This window comes from Rhinolophus ferrumequinum, chromosome X (genome assembly GCF_004115265.2).
Source record: "Rhinolophus ferrumequinum isolate MPI-CBG mRhiFer1 chromosome X, mRhiFer1_v1.p, whole genome shotgun sequence".
In the NCBI taxonomy this organism is placed as follows: Eukaryota; Metazoa; Chordata; class Mammalia; order Chiroptera; family Rhinolophidae; genus Rhinolophus; species Rhinolophus ferrumequinum.
This window is the reverse complement of record NC_046284.1, coordinates 12,499,277-12,521,900: the sequence shown is the minus strand read 5'-3', so window position 1 is coordinate 12,521,900 and position 22,624 is coordinate 12,499,277. Positions and strand designations below refer to the sequence as shown.

General features: G+C 38.9%; 1 pseudogene; it reads right to left on the bottom strand.

Moving 5' to 3' along the window:
• Positions 1–1,980: 1,980 nt before the first annotated feature.
• On the bottom strand, positions 1,981–19,866 carry LOC117025741 (ATP synthase F(0) complex subunit B1, mitochondrial-like; annotated as a pseudogene).
• Positions 19,867–22,624: the final 2,758 nt, after the last annotated feature.

The window sequence follows — 22,624 nt, the reverse complement described above, 5'->3', positions numbered from 1 at the left end:
CTGCTAACTGCAATCCGCAATCCACACTCCGCCACGCCACACCACGCCACCACACCACGCCACACCACAACGCCACGCCTCACTAGCTTAGCCACGGCAGTTATATCAGTGGCTAAGGGCTAACCGGTAACAGCCGATGGCCAACTAGTCACAGCTGATGGCCAGATACTACCAGAGCCAGCACCTTTCTATGTGAGGCCGAGAGCCTGGAAACTGCCCTCTGGGGCTCTGTCCCCACAGTGCCCCTTCTTCACGACACTTCATCTCTTAGAAAATCCTTCTAATACACTGACTTTGCTAGAACAAGACACTTCACTGTTGTTGTTTTTTACATTGTTTGAAATAAAGTCAAAGGTGGTATCTTCATTTGAATATCCTTAACTGTTCATGAAATTATTTTTGTTTATACCCTGGCTGCTTATCAATAATTTGCTGTCACATCGGTTAATCATCTTTTCATGATTTTTTTGGTCCAATTTACTACTGTGGTTTTTTTATGTTCCCTACTACTTTATAGCAACTCTCTGTATTCACTCCTTGTCATGTTCCTGACATACATTTCCCCCAGATTCCTTATAATTTAATATGCTAATCTCTGCGTAATAATTAAGGCATCAATCACTCCAAGAAGAGGTAAAAACAAGTACTTTGGCAGAGCTGGAGCCAACAGTTCTGCAAAGCGAGGTGGGGGGCGGGGGAGTGGTAGGAATAGACAGACACGATTATGCAAAACATTATAACATGCTGAGTCTTCTATGCTTAGTTAAGAGGGTTGGATTTTATTCTACAGTGAATGAGAGACCAAGGAGGAACGTTAAAGTGGGAGGTGACATGCGCAGATTGAGATCATCCTGGCAGCAGTGTGGAAAATGGATTGGTAGGGAGGCTAGAATATTCACAGCATAGGATAAGCTGTCTCTCAATGCAACAGCTGTTCACAGTGGCAAAAACAACCGATAAACACCAGAGTATTCCCCAGGCTGCAGCTAATGAACAGAGTCGGGCCAGAGAACTCGGCCTCCTTTCAGCCACCCCATTCAGCAGTGCCCACAGCATCAATTGCAATACTGTCGCTGCATCTGTACCAAGATTGGCAACCACAGCAATAAGAAGTCAGGCAAAATGTGGCGTGGGGTCGTCGCTGTCCCTTAGCTGCTTAGGCGGGAAGTGCCAAAGCAAACAAAATGTTCTTGTTAAGCTCTTGAATTATGATAGCAGAAGTTCTTTTTTTGTGTTTCAATGGTCAGTCTATTGCAAGATGGTAAAATTAATTACAAATTTAAACCATAACTTGGTAGTCTTTAGTCAGGCACCTAGTTTTATTAAAAGCAAACTGCTTATTCAAAAGTGATTATGGGGAGGCAAGAATTCTACCATTGAACCACCAATGCTTCCTGTAATACTGAATGTCAAGTAAAATCTAATGTATATATAGACACAGGATGTGGAGTACAGCCTAGGGAATAGAGTCAATGGAATTGTAACAGCTATATATGATGTCAGAGGGGTAGTAGATTGGGGGAGGGGGGTTATCACTTTGTGAGGGGGGTAAACGTCTATTACATTGTTTTGTACACATGACACTAATTTAAAAAATGTTAAACACAAGAGTTAGCATAGGAACTAGCATATATATTAGCAAGTATACACTGCGGGGTTTCAGAACAAGCCATCCCAATACTGGGGGTGCCAAAAACACATATACACATGATTTGTATTCATCTTTTTTTTAAAAAGTGATTATGGAACAACTCAAAATGCAGAGCAAGAACAAGAAACATCTCATTGGCCGACAGATTGTTGTTTTCATTCTCTCACTCTACGAAACTCAAGCATTTTATTTTGAGGAGTTTACCCTCCCTCAAAATCAACTTTAGTAGACTGCAATACAGAAAGATTTTGTCACATAGAGTAGTTTCTATTTAGTCAGTCAACTGTTTCTAGCTGTCTCAATCAGAATAGCTGCATTTACAGAACTGGCTATGCTTGGACTTTCCTTGCAAACAGCTTCAGATCTGCAATGCACTTGGCAACTGTCTCTTTTTCCTGCTGTGCAGAGATGCTCTATACCATGTGCTTCTGCATCCAGTTTATCATGTGCTCTTGTTCCTTTCAATATATCATATTCTGCACTGAGATATGATAGCCCAGGCAATTCTTTACCTCCTCGTTTATGAGATGTGATCAAACAATATGGAGAATGTTTAAATTTCAAAAATTTATAACAGTAAAAGACACACTGCCATTAACCTCCCCCTCAAAATACTGCCCCTCGCTTCAAACACAATTATCCCATCGTTCTTGTCACTTTCTGAAGCAGCTCTGGAAGACATCTTTCGTGAGTGTCTTTAGTTGCGCTGTTGTGACTGCCTCGTTGTCGTGAATCATTTTGACTTTGGGGAAGAGCCAGAAGTCAGTCGCACGGTGCCAGATCCATGAATAAGGCAGATGAGGACACACCGTAATGTTTTTATTTGACAGAAATTGCCATATATCAGAAGCAATGTGTGACATGGATTGATGTCATGATGGAGGATGATGTATGGCACACTTTAAAACACACTTTCTCTCAACCGTAGCTCACACCCAACTGACTGCACTGAACAAATTGAAACTTGTCACACAATGTTACTAAGGTCCGATGCGCCATTTCCCGTATTGAAGATCCCAGCCTTTCCGTTGGATGGCACTCAGCAGCAGCATTCACTGTAGTTTTGATCACAACGGAAGGCTCTGTGTCACACATACGCTTCTGGTATGGCAATTTCTGTCAAATAAAAACATGACAGTGTATCCTCATCCACCTTATTCACCAGATCTGGCACTGTGTGACTTCTGGCTCTTCCCCAAGGTCAAAATGACCACGAAAGGTAAACATTTTGAATCGATTCAGGACATCGAGGCAGCCACGACAGCACAAATAAAGATACTCATGAAAGAGGACTCCCAGAACTGCTTCAGAAAGTGGCAAGCATGATGGGATCAGTGTGTTTGAAGCGAGAGGGAGAATTTTGAGGGGATTAATGGTAATGTGTCTTTTACTGTAATACACTTTTTTTATTTAAACATTCACCGTAAGTTTGGATCACACCTTGTACTCTACGCAGCCTTTCCCAGTATGTAACCTCCAAGACCATAGGAATGTTATTCCTCTGGACATAGGAAAGGTAATGGCACTTTTGAACCAGTGTTTGCTGGGATTTCTCCAGATTAACTGCATTCTGGATGCAATTGATGGAAGCCTGTTTCACCTCTTCTAGTTCAGCAATTTTTTTGTTCATTGAGTTTATCAGCAAATGCCCCAATAGAGGCACTATATTTTTTTAATTACACAATCAACCCTATTGTTGATATGGCAGAGATGGTTTCTGGGGTAATCACATTTATTTCTTTGGTCACGAAATATAAGATAGGCCCAGTTCCAAGCACACAGGATCCAGTTACACTGGTTTTAGGATAAAGGAACTGGAAGAATTCCTCAGGAATCAGCTCATGACGAACTTTTCTCCATATTCGGGAAGGGGTGGTGCAAGGGGTGAGAGTTGGCTGCCCAGTGTGAAAGACCCTTGTTGTCTGCAATACCCCTGGACCGAGGAGGGCTGCGTTTTTCAGATAGGGGGTCGCTGTGGCAGCAGCAGAAAGTACCACCCGGGACAAGATGGTCAGCAAGGGCCCACTTGGCTGTCTGAGTGCCCCAGTGACCTGACAGTAGAAATTCTGATGTCAAATGACTTTGGTGAACTCTCCTAACACAGCCTCTAGTATGGCTTTGGGCCTCATCCTACGAATTCTCGTATGTACTGATCTCAACACTATTATTTTATAAATGGTCTATACTGGAGTTTTGATTTTCTTATGAGCTCATAATTTCCTTAGAAATGCATTTAAAATTTTTGTCAATTATTTTCATAGTGTATTGTTGACAAAGAATGCCGTCTATGCTATTTCTATTTGTAACTTATTGGTTTTTGTGTGGCTTAACAAATGATCAACTTTGTCAAGATTATATGGTTGTTTGAGAACAAAGAGTGTTTTCTACTCATCAGATGAGTCTGTCATACCTGATATCAACAGGAATCCAGTGATTCTTTTATTTTAAATTACCTAAATGTCCAACTTTTTACTTTTAATCTTCATGAGTCGCTTTATTTGGAGTGTGCTTTTGTAGACAGCATGTAGTTGGATTTTATATCCTGACCTAGTCTGATAAATTGTTATTTTAATTAGTGAATGCATCTAGTGTATATGTATTATCAAGTGTTTCCTGTTTTTCAGTGCTTTCTTGTTTGTCCTTTTGTCTTCAATCTTTTGCTTTTATGGTATGTTTTCTCTAGCAGTCCTCTCCACTCACCAATTAACATAGAAGGTAAACCATAACCTTTTAGTTCAACTAGTTCTTATTTTACCTTTTGAAATGTGTACTTAAGCCTCCATTTCTCTAATCATAAGCATTAATAATAAACCATTTCTAATGATTTCCCCTAGGTAAGTTGAGGAAATTAGCACATTCATTTTTCACCAACGCCACACCCACGATCTCACACTACCCAGTTTCTGTTGCTGTGATCTGGAAATGGTGTTTATTATTGTATTACTTTAATATTATTATATTAATTTTCCATTATCTATGCTTTCACTCAAGAATTACATTTGCATTGTTTTATAATCACATTTACACATTGATTTGGATTTAAAGCTATATTTTATCATTTGTCGGTTGGCTGGTTTATTTCTTCAAATCTTTTTTCCAAGAAGCACATATCCTGACTTTTTCCATCTGTCGATAACTTGATTTTTTTGGCTTAGATGCTTGTATAATTCTTTCTTCATCTTCCAATATCAGAACTTTTACCAAAAATATGGTAGACGTGTGCTGTATTTCATTAATTATCCCTCATCTATGGTGAGTCCTTCTGATCTCCAGATACAGCTCTTCTGTTCAATAAAAATGACTTCAATAATATCCTCACAACATCACTCAGATGTTCTCAAGTTTTATCCTCCTGCAGGTATGAATAAGGTCACATTTGTATTACTAGCTCTGGTCCTATCCCCAAACATAGGCATGTGGTCCCTCCCTTTGAGGTGTGACCGCTTTGAGGGAGGGTCCCGTAGCAGGGTCTTTTGGACTCTAAAGTATGAATGTTTACTGAGGCAGAGCTTTCAGTTTACACACAGCCCTGGTATTCTTTTTCACAGTGACAAGCATAACACTGGGGGCATTCCACCGGTCACCAGAGCAGCTCTGAGAGCAGCCCTGCTCCTTAACTCTGTATGTATTTAGGCAAAGTATTGACAGGTCTAAGTCTCAGTGTCTTAATTGTAAAACTGAAATAATAATGAAACCTTATCCACAGGGTCGTTATAAAGGCACAATGAGTTAATATATGCATAACACTTAACACTGTGCTTGGTAAAATTGTAGACACTCCACAAACGCTGGATATTGCACTGTGCTCTAACTGGAACTAATTCTTTCCTTTATTCAGTCTTGTGCAACCAGGCCAGGCTCAATCGTCCGCTACAGTAATTTCCCTCTTAGAAACCCTACTGTACTTCCCATGACCTAGCTTTTGTCTTCCCCACAGATGACCACCCGGGGTTTGAGTCCTTTAAAAATGCTTGTATGTAGCTAACCCATCCTGTTCTATGTGTCAAAGACTACAAATGTCTCTCTCTAGCCTGGATCTCTTCACTGAACTTTAGACGTCTAGATCTAGCTGCATACTTGATATCTATAAATACATCTCAAGTTTCACATGACCCAAATCAAACTCTTGATTTCCACCGACCCACAAATCTGCTCCTACCCTCTACTCCAATATGTTTCCCCGTATCAGCAAATATCAGCTAATCTCTTGTTGGTTTTATATATTGTAACTATCTTCTTCCTAACTATGGCTTGTCTTTTAACTCTGTGTATGATGCCTCTTTTTTCACATAATTTTGTAAGTTACTTTTTACTTCTCTGCATTCCAAGTAGTTTCTAAGCTCAATCTTTTAGTTCATCAATTCTTCATCTCTATCTTGTCCACTGAGGCTTCTGATTTCAATGGTAATAATTTTTCCTTTAAGACGCGTAACTTGACTCTATGACTTGTCATTCAGAAAGGGTTGTTTATTCAGGGGTAGTCTGCTTTTGGCTCTGAGATTTGAAAATTTCTGTATAAGTGGTTTCTGGTTTGATTCTGCCAGGCCCTGAGATGTCAGCATTTCTAACCAATTTTGTTAATATAAAAAGGCATCAATAGGTTCTGGGACTAAGTGAAACAACATACAAGGAAACCAATTTTGTCGTAGGTTAAGTGATATAAACAAGAGTTAAGTTCCCACAGCATCTCATCAACATTATAACAATACAATGTTGAACAAAACAACATTATTCAAGGACCTGTTGTAACATCTTAGCTTGGGGATCTAACACTATACAGTGAACACAATTTGATTGCCACATGTAAAGGGCAGTCTTGGGAGAAGCATGAAAACTGATATACCTAGAAAGAAAGAGGAAAGAGAATGTGCAATGCCTACGGGGAAAGAAAGCTTGCTACAAAGCAAGCCCATTATATTAAACACCATGAAATCCAAGAATACTGAAGCTGGAAGTGTATTTGGAGATCAGTTAATTTTACAGAAAAAGAAACTTCAGTTAGATAAGTGAGGGAACATTTTTCGAGTTCACGTGCATGAAATTTAAAGAAAAAGAGAGGGATATCCAATATTCTTTAAGATCGCAGGTCTTATGAGCCAAGTTTAATGCTATTTGCATTACATAGTTCTTCTAGAAGAATGCTTGTCCCAAGCAATGAGTTTTTACCTTCTCTGCAAGCATTCCCTTTAAAAGGTGCATCTACCACTCTGCTGAATCATACTGCCCGGCATATATACAACAACTTGACCTTCGCACCTAAGATATCTTAGAGAAACAGAAATCAAGTAGTAGAGTCACTTAAGAAAGAGAGAAGGAAAAGGAGTACAGATATCTGCTGTAGTAGTCTGGAAAATGGTCCCAAAAGATACTGGATTCTTATTCCTGGACCTATAAATGTCATCTTATTTGGAAATGGAATTAGGTTCAAGATCTTATCCTGTATTATTTAGGTGAGTCTTAAATACAATCACATCTGTCCTTTTCAGAGAGGCAGAAAGAGATGTGACCCAGAGAAGGGGAGAAGGCAACATGTCCAGGGAAGCAAACACTGGCATGGTTGTTACAAGCCAAGGAACACTGGAAACCATCAGAAGCTAAGTAAGAAAAGAAATATATTTTTCTCTAGAGCCTCTGGAGAGAGCATGGCCCTGCTGACATTTTAATTTCTGCCTACTGAAAATGATTTCGTATTTCTGGCCTCTCGAACTGTGAGAAAATACATTTTTTAAAGCAACCAATTTTGTGGTCATTTGTTAAGCAGTCCTAGGAAACTAATATACCTGCACACAACCTGTTAAGCAAAAAGCAATAAAGCCAGTGGCCCTTCTTAATTCTTACAACTCAGAATTTACAAGCAAGCATTTCCTTCAGCATCCAGACACTACTACTACTTTTTTTTTTTTTTTAGTTTCAGGTGTACAAAACAATGCAATAGTTAGATACTTACACCCCTCACAAATAACCCCCTCCCCCAATCTACTACCCCTCTGACATTGTATATAGCTGTTACGATTCCACTGCCTCTATTCTCTATGCTGTACTCTACATCCTGTGACTATATATATATATATATATATATATATTCAATTATAGTTGACATTCAATATTATTCAGCTTCAGCTTCAGGTGTACAGCGCAGTGGTCAGGCACCTACACAGTCCCTGAGGTGGTCTCCCTAATAAGACAAGTGGCCATCTGACACCCTATAAAATCTTTACAACATTATTGATTAGATTCCCCAAACTGTCTTTCATATCCCCGTGGCAATATTGTGACTACCAATTTGTGCTTTCTAATCCCCTCACCTTATTCCTCATCCCCACCTCCCTCCCGTCTAGCAACCCTCAGTTTTCCCTCTATATCTCTGTGTCTATTTCTGTTTACTTTGCTCATTTGTTCAATTCTTTAGATTCCACATATAAGTGAGATCACATGGTATTTGTCTTTCTCCGTCTGACTTACTTCACTTAGTATAACGATAGGTCCATCCATATCATTGCAAATATTAAGATTTCATTCTTATTTATGGCCGAGTAATACTCCATTATATAAATGTACCACAGTTTCTTTATCCAGTCATCTACCAATGGGCATTTCGGTTGTTTCCATGTCTTGGCTACTATGACTAGAGCTGCACTCAGTACCTCTTGTCATTGCAGAAGTCAAACGTGACTTGTACTCATCTTTTGTTATCGGTATATATTGAGGATTACAATTTTAACACAGTTTTCCTTTCCTAAAAAAAAAAAACTCAAGTAAGCATTTCCTTCAATTCCATCCTAAGCATATGTTGTAATGTTTCTTGCTGAACTTTTTGTCTTTTCCCTCTGTGCTCAGGATTTCAGCAGGAAATCCTGGGTGAAATCCTCACAAGCTTCTGGGTGAACCTCACATGAGGATCCCCCACCTGGCCCATGGCAACCTCAACACCGCAAATGCTAAACCCACACCTGACTCCTTGTTCATGTTCCCAGGTGCAGTGGTGAGAGAGAGCTCCTATAAATGGGTTGCACTCAGGAAATCAGACCAGAATCTGTGGAGAAACCACAAGGGAGAAACCACAAACTTGAGCTGTAGTGTCACCTTCTGACAAACAAAAGAGAGGTTTCCAGCAGCCAGACAGTGAGTCGTGAGAACCAGAGAAGACGTAAAAGCTTAAGAATTCTGCCACAGGAGGGAGCAAGAAGAGTGCTTCAGGTATAACCATGCAAGGTTGGAGAAAGCTTCAGATATAACAGGACCAACAAAAGTATATGCCATCTGAGGTGACTAGTAAAGATTTGAGAAGGTGTCTGCTACTTCAAATGTGAAAGCGCAATGAAAAACTACAGGGAACATGAAGAATCCAGAAACACGTCATCACCAACAGACAGCAATAATTCTACAATAGTGGAAGTAAAAGACATGGAATTTTGTGATCTAGCTGATAAGGAAGTCAACATAGCTGTTCTAAGGAAACTCAATGGGCTACAACAAAATACATAAAGACAATTCAACAAAATGAGGAAAACAATACAGGAACAAAATGAGAAATTTGACCCAAGAAAAACATTTAAAAAAAAAGAAAGAACAGAAATTCTGGAGCTTACCCTTATCTACCACCCCACCCCCACCCCCTTACCCTCTGGTAACCACTAAAATATTGTCTGTGTCTATCAGTTTTGTTTCTTTGTTTGTTTGTCTTGTTCCTTTGTTGCTTTCAGGGTAAATGGGATCAAATATATGGTGATGGAAGGAGAACTGACTCTGGGTGGCGAACACACAATGCGATATATAGATGATGTATTACAGAATTGCATACCTGAAACCTATGTAACTTGACTAACCACTGTCACCCCAATAAACTTTAATTAAAAAAAAAAATTCTGGAGCTGAAGAATTCAATGAATTAAATGAGAAAAGCAATAGAGAGCATTTACAGCGGAGCAGACCACCTGAAAGATAAAACCAGTGAGTTAGAGGATAGGAAATTTGAAATAACCTAATCAGAGAAGAACAAAGGGAAAAGAATAAAAAAGGGCAACGAACGCCTACATAATCTATGGGACTCCATCAAATGTACAAATATTAGAAAAACTGGAGTTCCAGAAGAAGAGGGAGAAGGTGACAGGAAGTTTATTTAAAGAAATAATAGCTAAGAACTTCGCAAACCTGGGGAGAGACTTGAACATCCCAATTTCATGAAACCAACAGGTCACCCTATTATCTCAATTCAAAATGACCTTCTCCAAGATAACATTATAATGAAACTCAAAAATCAAAGAAAAAGAGACTCCTAAAAGCAGCAAGAGAAAAAAAAAATAACCTCCAAAGGAATCCCCATTAAGCTATCAGCGGATTTCTCAGTAGAAGTTTTACATGCCGACCAGGAGAGAGTAGAATGATATGTTCAAAGTGTTGAAAGAAAAAATTGCCATCCAAGAATACTGATTCCGGCAAAGTTGTCCTTCAGAAATGAAGAAGAAATACTTTCCCAGACAATCAAAAGCTGAGGGAGTTAGATCATCACCACTAGGCCTGCCATGCAAGAACTGCTGAATTGAATTCTTCAAGCTAAAAGAAAAGACTCGAATTAGTACCATGAAAACATATGAAAGTATATAATATGTTGGTAAAGGTAAATAAACACTCAGACTTCGAAAAGTAATTCTGTAATAGGATGGTGTGTTAACTATTTAACTGTAGTATAAGAGATCAAAGTATGAAAATAACTATAGCTACTATAATTTGTTAATGTGCATACAATATAAAGAGAGGTAAATTGTGACATCAAAATATTAAATGGGGAGCAAAAGGATCGAGCTTTTGCATATGATCAAAGTTAAATTGTTATCAGATTAAAATGGACTGTTTTATCTATAAAATGTTTTATGTAAGCTTCATGGTAACCATAGAGCAAAAACCTAGAAGAGTCGCAAAAGATAAAGACGAATCAAAGCATACCACCATGGAAAACCACCAATTTACAAAGGGACTAAGATAGCAGTCAGCATACTGTGGCGTGTTTGGTAAACCACAAGTATTTTCAGTGTGTCTGGAGTGTGTCCTGTGGGGCAGGTGCAATGTGAGGTGGGAGATGTTTTGAGAAATGAAGTGAGAGAGATTATCAGGGGTCATATCATACTACAAAGGTTTCTGTGAATCATGTAAGAAGTCTGGATATTTCATGTGATTCTACAGTCCCACTGAGGGTTTATACCCGAGGGAGAAATGATCAGCCAAGTTCAAATGCATCTGCTGGTTCATTTAAAAGATGGATATTAAAAGGCAGTATTAAAAGGGCAGGGAGAGCAGGTGGTTTTATTTGGTTCTTTAATACATTTTACAGTAGTACCTCGGTTTTCGAACGTCTCCGTTGACAAACATTTCGGTTTATAAACGCCATAAACCCAGAAGTAAATGCTTCGGTTTTCGAACATGCCTCGGAAGTCGAACATGTCAAGCGGCTTCTGCTGAGTGCAAGATCCTGAGGCCTAGCTGTCGGCAGTTTTCGAAGGTTTCAGACCTCGACCGGTCTTTCGGAACAGATTATGTTCGAAAAGCCAGGTACCACTGTATTATGGTAACAAATTGCCAAGATTATGGGAAAACTCTATCAAACACTCCTTGGTATGGGCTGCTAAGTGTCCTATGCAAATGACTATGCCATGACTCACTGATTGCCAGGTACAACTGCTACAGACTGCATCCCCACAAAATTCACATGTTCAAGCCTAATCCCCACTGTCATGTTATTTGGAGGTGGGGCTTTTGAGAGGTAATTATGCCATGAATGTAGAACCGACATGATAAGATTTAATGTCCTGATACAAGAGGAGGAAGCAAAGGATCTCTCTTTGCTTGCCACCATGTGACAATACAAGAAGACAGCCATCTGCAAACCAGGAAGTGGGCCCTTACCAGACACCAGCTCTGCCAGTGCCCTGATCTTGGACTTCTCAGCATCCAGAATTGTGAGGAATAAATGGCTGTTGTTTAAGCCACTCAGTCTATGGTAATTCATTACAGCCACGTGAACTAAGACAACAACCAGTGACCACAGGCTATAGTACAAATGAAACAAGGCAGCAGGGAATGAGGTTGCTGGACATCAAATTTTAGAAAACATACAGAAAGAGTTATCTTGGGAAACTGGGATTCATTGCATCTTCTGATCAGGACACTTTGGCCCCAGTACGCACTGATTTACACTTGGGAAGTCAAAAGTGTTTTTCTGAAAGGAAACCTAAAATCCAATGAATACAGAATTACAGAATGTTGGCTCCTGAAAGCGGGACTAGAGATCGTTTAGTCTACTGTGGCATTTTAAAAATTGGGAAACTGAGGTTCGTAAGGGCAAATTAATTCATCTAATGTTACCTAGTTAGCTAGTTGCAGATCTGAATGTAGTAAGTCAGGTCTCCTTACTTACAGTTCAGTATTTTGCTGACCTCGTTAAATATGGGAAAATAGGAATATGAGAAATGGTTTAATAAGTGTCCCATTATCGTGGCTCTCTTCTTATGGTCAATTATTTTGAATGCAGTTTCCTCATTTTGTTTCAGAAACGTACAGCTCTATGAGCTCCCACCCCATGAGGTGGGAGAAGAAGAATAAGGGGTCAGAAGAAAGTCAAATAACTGGATGCTCCAATACATCCTATGAGAAAGCTGGGGAAAAAAACAAACAAACTGAAAGGCCTCCTCTCCATTAGATACGATTACAGCCTGCTAATTCAGCTCACTAATTATTCAATTCGAATTTGGCAACTAGCTTGTTGTATGTTTTATGTCACTGATAGATTTTGGAGTCGTATTTATTTCTTGAAAACCAGGTATTATCGAAAATATTGTTTATTAATTTTTTCCTAGGAGGTATACCAGGGGTAAAATTTCCAGCTTTTACAAAACAACGCCAAATTTTGGAGCAATTAATGCCATAAACAAAAATACACAAGCAGAAATTTTGCCATGAAATGATCAGTCCTTTAGACTGTTCATGCAATAAGTTGACTGTAGAATCCCAAGATGAAAAGCAGGTGAACTGAATCAGAAGGGCTGCACAGCAAAAATCATTGCTTTGGTCAACAACTGAACACATTTGTTTGTCAAGGAAAAAATATGTTGTCCCGAACTCTTGACTTTTATGTGACTACATTCTGTATGGCCTTTTATATATTAACCAGCCAGGGGTAGCAGCCCTTAGGCAAAATTCTTCATGTCTCCCTATGGTGGGCTACTTCACAGAAAAACTCTTTTTCCTTCTCTCCTCTACTTTTCATTTTCCTTTTTACCTTGCCCAGGGCTGGAGTAAGACAGGACTGTGGAGGAAGGATTTATCAGGAAGCAGGGAAAGCAATGAATGACTACAGATGCCACTTTCTAGTCTAAAATCAGAAGCTATTCCATCCCAGCCCGAACTCTTCACTCACCTCCTGACCAACGTATACACTCAACTCCAATCGTGCTATTTACCTCAAAACCCAAATTCCTTTTTTTAAAAAGGAAAAAAGTCCTCAAATCATCAGGTCCAGTTTTAATAATAGTACCCACTATAAAGATAGTTCCCATTTATATAGTACATGCCTGGTTCTATTAAGAACTTTTCAATATATTGCCTGATTTAATCCTTACCACGATACTGTGAGATAGATATGATCATCTTTATCTGATATTATTAAGCTATGTGTATTTGTTTCCTGTGTCTGTTGTAACAAATTACCACAAAATTACCACTCTATTCTCTTACAATTCTGGACACCAGAAGTCTGAAATCAGTATCACCAGAATGGAATCAAGATGGTGGCAGGGCAATGCTCCCTTGGGAGGACCTAATGGAGAATCATTTCTTGTCTCTTCTAGTTTCTGGTGGCTTCCAGCACTCCTTGGCTTGTGCCCCCATCACTCCAATGTCTACTGCCATGGTCACATCTCCTTGTCTTCTACTGTCTATCAACTATCCCCCGCCTCCTTTTAGTAAAGCTACATGTGATTCTATTTAGGGTCTACCTGGATAATCCAGGATAATCTCCCATCTCAAGATCCTTTACTTAATCACTTTGCAGTGTTAGGAGTTAGGAGAAGGGAAGCAGGTAGGAAACCTCTGGGGGTCGACAGAACACACAAAAGGAGACACATATATTTGGAAGTTGATGAGTCAAAAAAGAGCGATTCATCCTCCATCCTCCCAGAATCCTTTTTGCACCTGCTCCCAGCCTCCACCCTGTTGCAGCCTAAGCTCCATGACCTGGAAACATGTCCAGTCATTTTTAGCTAGAGGTGTACTTACCTCCACAACTGTATTGCAAAACGATTCTGGTTAGTGATATAGGTTGAACTGTGCTCCCCCAAATTGTACGTTGAAGTCCTAATCCCCAGTATCTCAGAATCTGGCCTTATATTGAAATCGGGCAGTTGCAGATATAATTAGTTAAATTAAGATGAGTACTGAAGTAGCGTAGGCCCTAATCCAATATGACTGGTGTCCTTATAAAAAAGACATGAAAGGAAAGAGAGACACAGAGGGAAGATTACATTAAGATACAGGGAGAATACCATCTCCAAGCAGGAATGTCAACGACTGCTAGCAAATTATCAGAAGTCAGGAGACATGAAACAGATTCTCCCTCACCGCTCTCTGTAAGAACCAACCCTGCCAACACTTTGATCTCAGATCTCTAGACTCCAGAGCTGTGAGACAATAAATTACTGGGGGTTTTTTGTAAGCTACCTGGTTCGTGGCACTTGGTTATGGCAGCCCCAGCAAACTAACACAGTTAGTGTTGGTTTAAACTATAGCAAACAGACCTCCACACATATCATAGTGTAAACACAATACAAGTTTATCTCTCATTCATGTGACAGTCCAAGGTGGATATTTCTGGTATGGGGATGTCTCTCTTCCATGTGGTATTTCAAGGACCGAGAGACCATCCATCCTCTAACTTGTCTATCATTAGTCTCATCTTCATCTGCATATAGCTAACAAAAGGGGGAAAATTGTGGAGCGAGCAAACCCACTTCTTAAAAATGTTGGCCCCAACATGTCATAAATAATTTCTACACACTTTCCAATGACGAGAACGGAGTTACATGGTCACATTTAGACGTAAGGGAGGCTGGGAAATGTAGTGTATCTGTGTGTGCAAGATGAAGAGGAGAAAAGTCAGCAGTCCCTGCTATGGGTTTCATTAGGAAATTGGCCGATTATGGTTCAAAGAAGGTTCTGGATCTGGCCTCAAGAACCTCATTCCCAGAGTTCGCCTCCCTTTTATAAGACTGATATATAAAGAATTTGAAGACAAAAGAATCTCAAAAGACCTCTGAAAGAAATGGTTAAGATTTTGGCTTACTATTTGATTCATTCTTTTGATACAGACTTTTTGAACACCTACTATGGGTCACACAATGAAGACACAGCTGAGAACAAGATATAGTTCTTGATCTCATAGACTTTACATTCTAATGGTAGGAGAGAGATAAATCGATAAATATTGACTAGGTCAGGTGGTGATAAGTACTGTGTAAAAATACAAGTGACGATGGGGAATTAAATACATAATATTTGACATGTTGGTCACACAAGTTGTTTCTGGCAAGGTGACACATGCCCAGAAGAAAAACGGAGCATGAGCCAAGTAGACGCATGCCTTAGAGGACATTCCAGGATAAAAGAGAACTTCATACCAAAATATGGTATGTGTGCTTAGGATGTTTGAGGAATAGCAAGGAACTAGAGTGGCACTCCAAGAGGGCGAGATGTAGGAGATCAGTTCCGAGAAATATACAGACGACAGACCAAGAATGGTCACAAAGGCCACGTTGAGGGTTTTGAAAATTAGTCTAGGTGTAATAGAGAAGCTATTGATGAGCTCTGAGTTTAAAGGTGGCATGTTTTGACACACTTTTTAAAGGTTATCTTAAGCTACCATGGAGAGAAGAAACAGCAGAGGCACAGGGAATGTAAGCAGAAAGACCAGTTAGGAGGCTACGGCAATAAGCCAGGTGAGACAGGGTAACAGATCAACACAGGATGTTTGTGGCGGACCGGACGAGAAGTGGTTGCATTTAGGGCATGTTTTCAAAGTACAGTGTCATGGATACTAAAGTGTCCTCCCTAGATCCCCTCTTCAGGGCCAATGCACTCATTTCTCAGCTCCTGGGAAGGAATCTAGATTGGTGAAGGCTCACAGTCGCATCCTCTACAGAATATTTCTCTCCAACTCATGGGACTACTTTGCCCAGGGTTGCACCCCTTCCAGGGGCCAGTCTGCAGACAACGCCTAGGAGATACCGAATACAAAACCTTGACTCCCTTACATCTACATTTTATCCATTCAGTCTTCCTCTGATGGCTACCTAGATTGTTTTACCTCCCCACTACAATAAAAAGTACAGCAGTAGACTACCTATAGATTGGGATTTGATTGGTCAGCTTTGCACAATGCCACAAATTCTTTAAAAGTAGGTGAAAACTGAGACAAGACCATTGGCTTTGGCGATTATAAGCTGGTTGTAATAAGCAATTCCAATAATGTTGTAAGGAATTAATCCAGTTTTCAAAACTGAATGGAGGACAAAAAGTGAGGTACCAACATTCTCACAAGTTACAAAATATAGGTATAGGAGCCTCAGCGAAATGACATAGTCACGGAATTTGCAGTGATGAGAATCACACTGTCCAGTAAAACTAAAGGAGAATATAAAACTTAGAAGGATCTAAATTTATCAGTGGTTTGTTAATAATAAAAAGGGAAAATGGACACTTGATTCTTCCAATGAAAGGAGGAAAAAAAGTGAAGAGATTACTGAGGAAAACGGAAAGTATTCACTGGGGGAAGCACTTTGCCATTTAGATAGGTGAATCGATGTCAAAGCCTGACAGCTAAGGACCATTTGAAATGAAAGACATGGAAACAACCGAAATGCCCATCGGTAGATGACTGCATTAAGAAACTGTGGTACATTTATACAATGGAGTATTACGCAGCCATAAAGAAGAATGAAATCTTACCATTTGCAACGACATGGGTGGACCTAGAGAACATTATGCTCAGTAAAATAAGTCAGACTGAGAAGACAAATACCATATGATCTCAGTTATATGTGGAACCTAAAGAAAAGAATAAGTGAATGAACTAATCAGAAACAGTTTTGGAGACAGAGAGGAAAATCTGATAGTTGCTAGATGGGAAGGGGGGTGGGGATAGGATGAGAAGGTGAGGGGATTAGAAAGTACAAATTGGTAGTCACAAGATTGCCACAGGGATACGAAAGACAGTTTGGGGAATATAATCAATAATGTTGTAAAGATTCTGGAAGGTATCCAATGGACACTTGTCCTATTAGGAAGACCACCTCAGGGACGATGTCGATGTAGATGCCTGATCACTGCGCTGCACACCCGAAGCTGAAGCTGAACAATAATGAAAGTCAGCTATAATTTAATATATATATATATAGTCACAGGATGTGGAGTACAGCATGGGGAATAAAGTCAATGGAATTTTAACAGCTATATACGATGTCAGAGGGGTAGTAGATTGGGGGAGGAGGGTTATCACTTTGTGAGGGGTATAAATGTCTATTATATTGTTTTGTACACCTGAAACTAATAAAAACAAAAATAAATAAATAAATAGAAAATGTACATTGCTTATCAGGATAAATATTATGAATTGGACGCACTGTATTCATTTTTACCGGATTTAAAGCTTTAGAATAAGTAAGTTTATATTCTAAAACAATATCTCAATAAAAATCATAGCATTATTGTGTCACGTGAACCAGCACATTGTTGTAGTAGATATAATATTTTCAGATTCATGAATGCTATCCTCCAATAGGTACTCTGTCTTTTCTGACCAAGGTCATGTGGAAGGCAGGAAAACATCATTACTGCAATCAAATCAGCTCTAGCCATTGCTAGATGGGCGGGGAGGTGGGAATAAGGGCGAAGGTGAGGGGATTGGAAAACAGTCGGTAACCACAAGATGGCCACGGGGTTTTGAAAATTAATTGGGGGAATGTAATCAATAATGTTGTAAAGGTTTTCTACGATATCTGATGGACACTTGTCCCATTTGGGAGACCACCTCAGGGATGATGTAGATGCCTGATCACTGTACTGTACACCTGAAGCTGAACAATAATGGATGCCAACTATAATATTATATATATATATATATGTATCTATAGGTATGTATATATTTACAAGAAGCGGAGTACAGCATTAGGAATAGAGACAGTGGAAATGTAATGGCTCTGTGCGATGTCAGAGGGTTAGTGGATGGGGGAGGGGGGTTCACAGAGTCTGAGGGATATAAATGATAAACGTCTAAGTATTACTTTGTCTTGTGCACCTGAAACTAATTAAAAAAAAAATCACCTCTTGCCATTTATGTGTAATTCAGATCTTCTGTCTGATAAATTCCTGTGGAGCCTTGAGAGTCTTACGGGATATTTGCAGGAAAAGTGTGTGACACTGTCCTCTGCAATAACCTTCCCAATTTTAAGTACCCTTGGGGCCAGTCATATTTTTACTAAATATTTTGTGATTATTTTTCTAGAAAATATGAATGTTACCACTTACTTTTTACAATTTTTCGTAAGTTACAGTCTTCACTGTTCTAAACCTTCTATTTCAGTACAAATATCATGAGTGGACGTGAATCATAATCTGAAGAAAAACTGGGGACTCCCTGTTTTATTCCTTTTCTAAAACCTGTTTTTGAACTACATTTATTTTTTACTAATGGAAGGAAATACAGATAGGCCAATTAAGGTTATAAAGGAGTCTATTTCCTAGCTCCGAAGCCCACACTGATTAATGATAAGAAACCTAACATTATTCATGGGAACACGACTATTTCAGGTAGCAGAATCAATTTCCTAGGATTTTTCTTTTTTTAATCATTTTCAAAAGTCGGTGCTTAGTACCAAGAAGAGAAATACATTCTCCATTAAGTAGACTGTACAACTGATTGGAATTTCACGATGTATTGGTTTAACTTTTCTTTTATCTTTAATGTTTTTCAGTTACAAATGCAATTTGCTCATCAGTGAATGAATGGATAAACAAGTGGTGCATCGTGAAATAGTGCCATACGCACAACATGGATGGATCTTGAGATTATTAAGCTAAGTAAAATAAATTACACAGAAAAAGTCGAGAACCATATGATTTCACTGATATATGGTATATAAACCAAAAACAACAAAAGAACAAGACAAACAAATGAGAAAGAAAAACTCATAGACACAGACAATAGTTTAGTGGTTACCAGAGGGTAAGGGGAGAGGAGGATGGTAGATGAGGGTAAAAGGGATGAAATATATGGTGATGGAAGGAGAACTGACTCTGGGTGGTGAACACACAATGCAATATATAGATGATGTATTACAGAATTGTACACCTGAAACCTATGTAATTTTACTCACCATTGTCACCCCCAATGAATTTTAACTAAAAAAAAGTATTTTCGCAGGAGGGAGATGATACGTAATAACCTTTTAAAGTAAATGCACTAATACTTCAACTCTTAAATAGTTCTATAGTCAGTCACAAGTCAAAAATTATAGTTTTATAATATGAAAAAAAAAAGTGGTACATCGATACAATGGAATATTATTTGGCCATAAAAAGAAATGAAGTACTGATATATATGCTACAACATGGATGAAACTTGAAAACATTATGCTAAGTGAAAGAAGCTAGACACAAAAGGTAATATAAGATTCCATTTATATGAAATTACTAGAACAAGAAAATCTTAGAGATAGAAAGATGGTTACCAGGAACAGGGAGGAAAGGAGAATGGGAAGCATTCTCCCATGGAAATGGGAACCGTTCCCACAGTGGTGATGGGTTTCCTTGTGCCATGACGAAAATGTGTTGGATCTAGACAAAGGTGGTTACACAATATTGTAAATGCACTAAATCTTTCATTTTAAAATGGTTAATTTTATGTTATCTGAATTTCACCTCAATAAAAAAATTTCAAGCAAAAAATAAAAATAAAAAAATACATATATATATAATACATTTATATATCTATATATACATATATATACATATACATATATATATATATTCTCCAAACCAATCATATAGGATGTCCCACTCTAGTTAGCCAGCTTCCAGCTACCCTATGCCAACAAAATCCAATGGAAACATACCTGAAGCCATCCTTTCCTTTTCCCACTATAAAGCTTTCTCACTCCCGACCGCCTTTGCATCTCTGCCAAACTGAAGTGATGGTGGCTGACCCCCTTACCACAGAAAGCTCTGAATAAATAGCCTCTGCTTGTTTTCATTTGTGTGGTCGCCATTATTTACACAGGGCACCAAGTCTTCATTTGGTACCCCACATCAAATGGGGCTCTTTTGATTTAATGCCTTTTACTACAAGGGAAAAGAAGTCTTGTACACCTTGGCCTACTTCAAGGTCCAGGTGCTTGGTTCAGTTTCACTTACAGACAGACATTTACCTTGTTTTTCAGCACAGATATATTGTTTTAACTTATCTTTTTCTCTCTTATCTCTTATCGATTCCATATATGTATCAGGTATAGAGGACTTCAAAGCATGAACATGCGGTACCATCTTAAATAGAAGTTCTACATTTATTCCATAACTTTTTTTTTTACATGTGACAGTAATAGACAATAGGCATAGTTCATGGCTGCCCTGTTTATATGAGATGACACACAGATAATAATCATCGTTATATTAATGAAGGTATAAGATGGTGACATTTGGTTACTATTATATTGGTGATAATCATCATGAAATAATGATTAATAGTGTGTATTAATGACCACTGTAATAAGATGGAAGATGAGTTCTTTTTTCCAATTAATAAGAAAAAAGATGAAATACAGAGCTGTGAATAATCTATGCAAAATACTCAACATGTAAAAGTCAATGTAAAACTTACTTGCAATCAGTTTTAACCACAAAATGGCTGACAGTTGACACAAAGATTTATAGAAGAACCTCCAAGACCTCTTGACTATAGCAAACGAGCAGGCAGAATACCCTGACACTGAAGGATACCAGTGGACTCACTCATAAAAAATGATGAAATACTGTCATTTGCGACAACATGGATGGATCTTGAGACTATTATGCTAAGTGAATAAGACAGATGGAAAAGGATGCACTCACATGTGGGATACAAAACACAAAGCAACAAACGAACAAACAAAACAAACAAACTCATAGACACAGACAACAGTATGATGGTTACCACAGGGGAAAGGAGATGGGGAGAGGATGAAAGAGGATAAAGGGGCTCAAATATATGGTGACGGACAGAGAGTAGACTCTGGATAAGTACACAATGCAACATACAGATGTTGTATTACAGAACGGTACACCTGAAACATACAGAGGTTGTACTACAGAACGGTACACCTGAAACATACAGATGTTGTACTACAGAACGGTACACCTGAAACATACAGATGTTGTACTACAGAACGGTACACCTGAAACATACAGAGGTTGTACTACAGAACGGTACACCTGAAACATACAGAGGTTGTACTACAGAACGGTACACCTGAAACATACAGAGGTTGTACTACAGAACGGTACACCTGAAACATACAGATGTTGTACTACAGAACGGTACACCTGAAACATACAGAGGTTGTACTACAGAACGGTACACCTGAAACATACAGAGGTTGTACTACAGAACGGTACACCTGAAACATACAGATGTTGTACTACAGAACGGTACACCTGAAACATACAGATGTTGTACTACAGAACGGTACACCTGAAACATACAGATGTTGTACTACAGAACGGTACACCTGAAACATACAGAGGTTGTACTACAGAACGGTACACCTGAAACATACAGAGGTTGTACTACAGAACGGTACACCTGAAACATACAGAGGTTGTACTACAGAACGGTACACCTGAAACATACAGATGTTGTACTACAGAACGGTACACCTGAAACATACAGAGGTTGTACTACAGAACGGTACACCTGAAACATACAGACGTTGTATTACAGAACGGTACACCTGAAACATACAGACGTTGTATTATAGAATTGTATACCTGAACCATACAATGTTATTAACCAATGTTACCCCAATAAATTTAATTAAATAAAATGATGAAATTAAAAGAAAAAGAAAAAGAAAAATACCAGTGGGAACGCTATTAGGGCTTTATGTATATTCCCTGTAAAAACTAATACAATCTCTTAGAACCTTCTAAATGCAGCACTTTTGTAGAGTATTATTAGTTAAATATGCAAGAAACAAATGTATCTCTGTGTGTATGTATAAGGAAGGCGGAGTTGGGGAAGGCGGAAGAACAGCAGCAGATGAAACTGTTAAAGTAGAGTTTCAGTACACATGGATGACTTTTCTTGCCAACTCCTCACTGAGATCTCCCACCACCGAAGAAGAGATGAGTTCTTTAATGGGACCATCACTTTTCCCACCAGTTCACTGCCGCCTGGAAATCACAATGAGAAATGAATTCCTATGTCCTAAGGCATTGGTCACTGTTAAAATGCCAGCCCCAGGAAATCTTTGCACGGTGAAGGCAATTACAATACCTTAGAAAAATTCCTTAACCTCTCTGAGCCTCAGTTTCCTAAACTATAAAACAGAAATTATGCTACCTGCCGCACAAGGAAGTTGTGAATGTTGCATGAGAATATATGCGTGTGTGGGTGTACACACACACACATACCTATATAAAAAGAAAACATGTGCTATAGACTGAATGTCTGTGCCCCTTCCCAATTCATAGGTTGTAACCTAATTCCTAATGTGTTGGTATCTGGAGGTGGGGCCTTGGGAAGGTAATCAAGTCATATAAATCATTAAGTCATAGAAGTGTCCTTATAGAAGACACACCAGAGGGCTGGCTTGTCCCTTCTGTCAGACGATGACAAAGGGAAAAGACGGCCATTTATGAAGGAACTGGGCTATCATCAGACACTGAATCTGCTGGTGC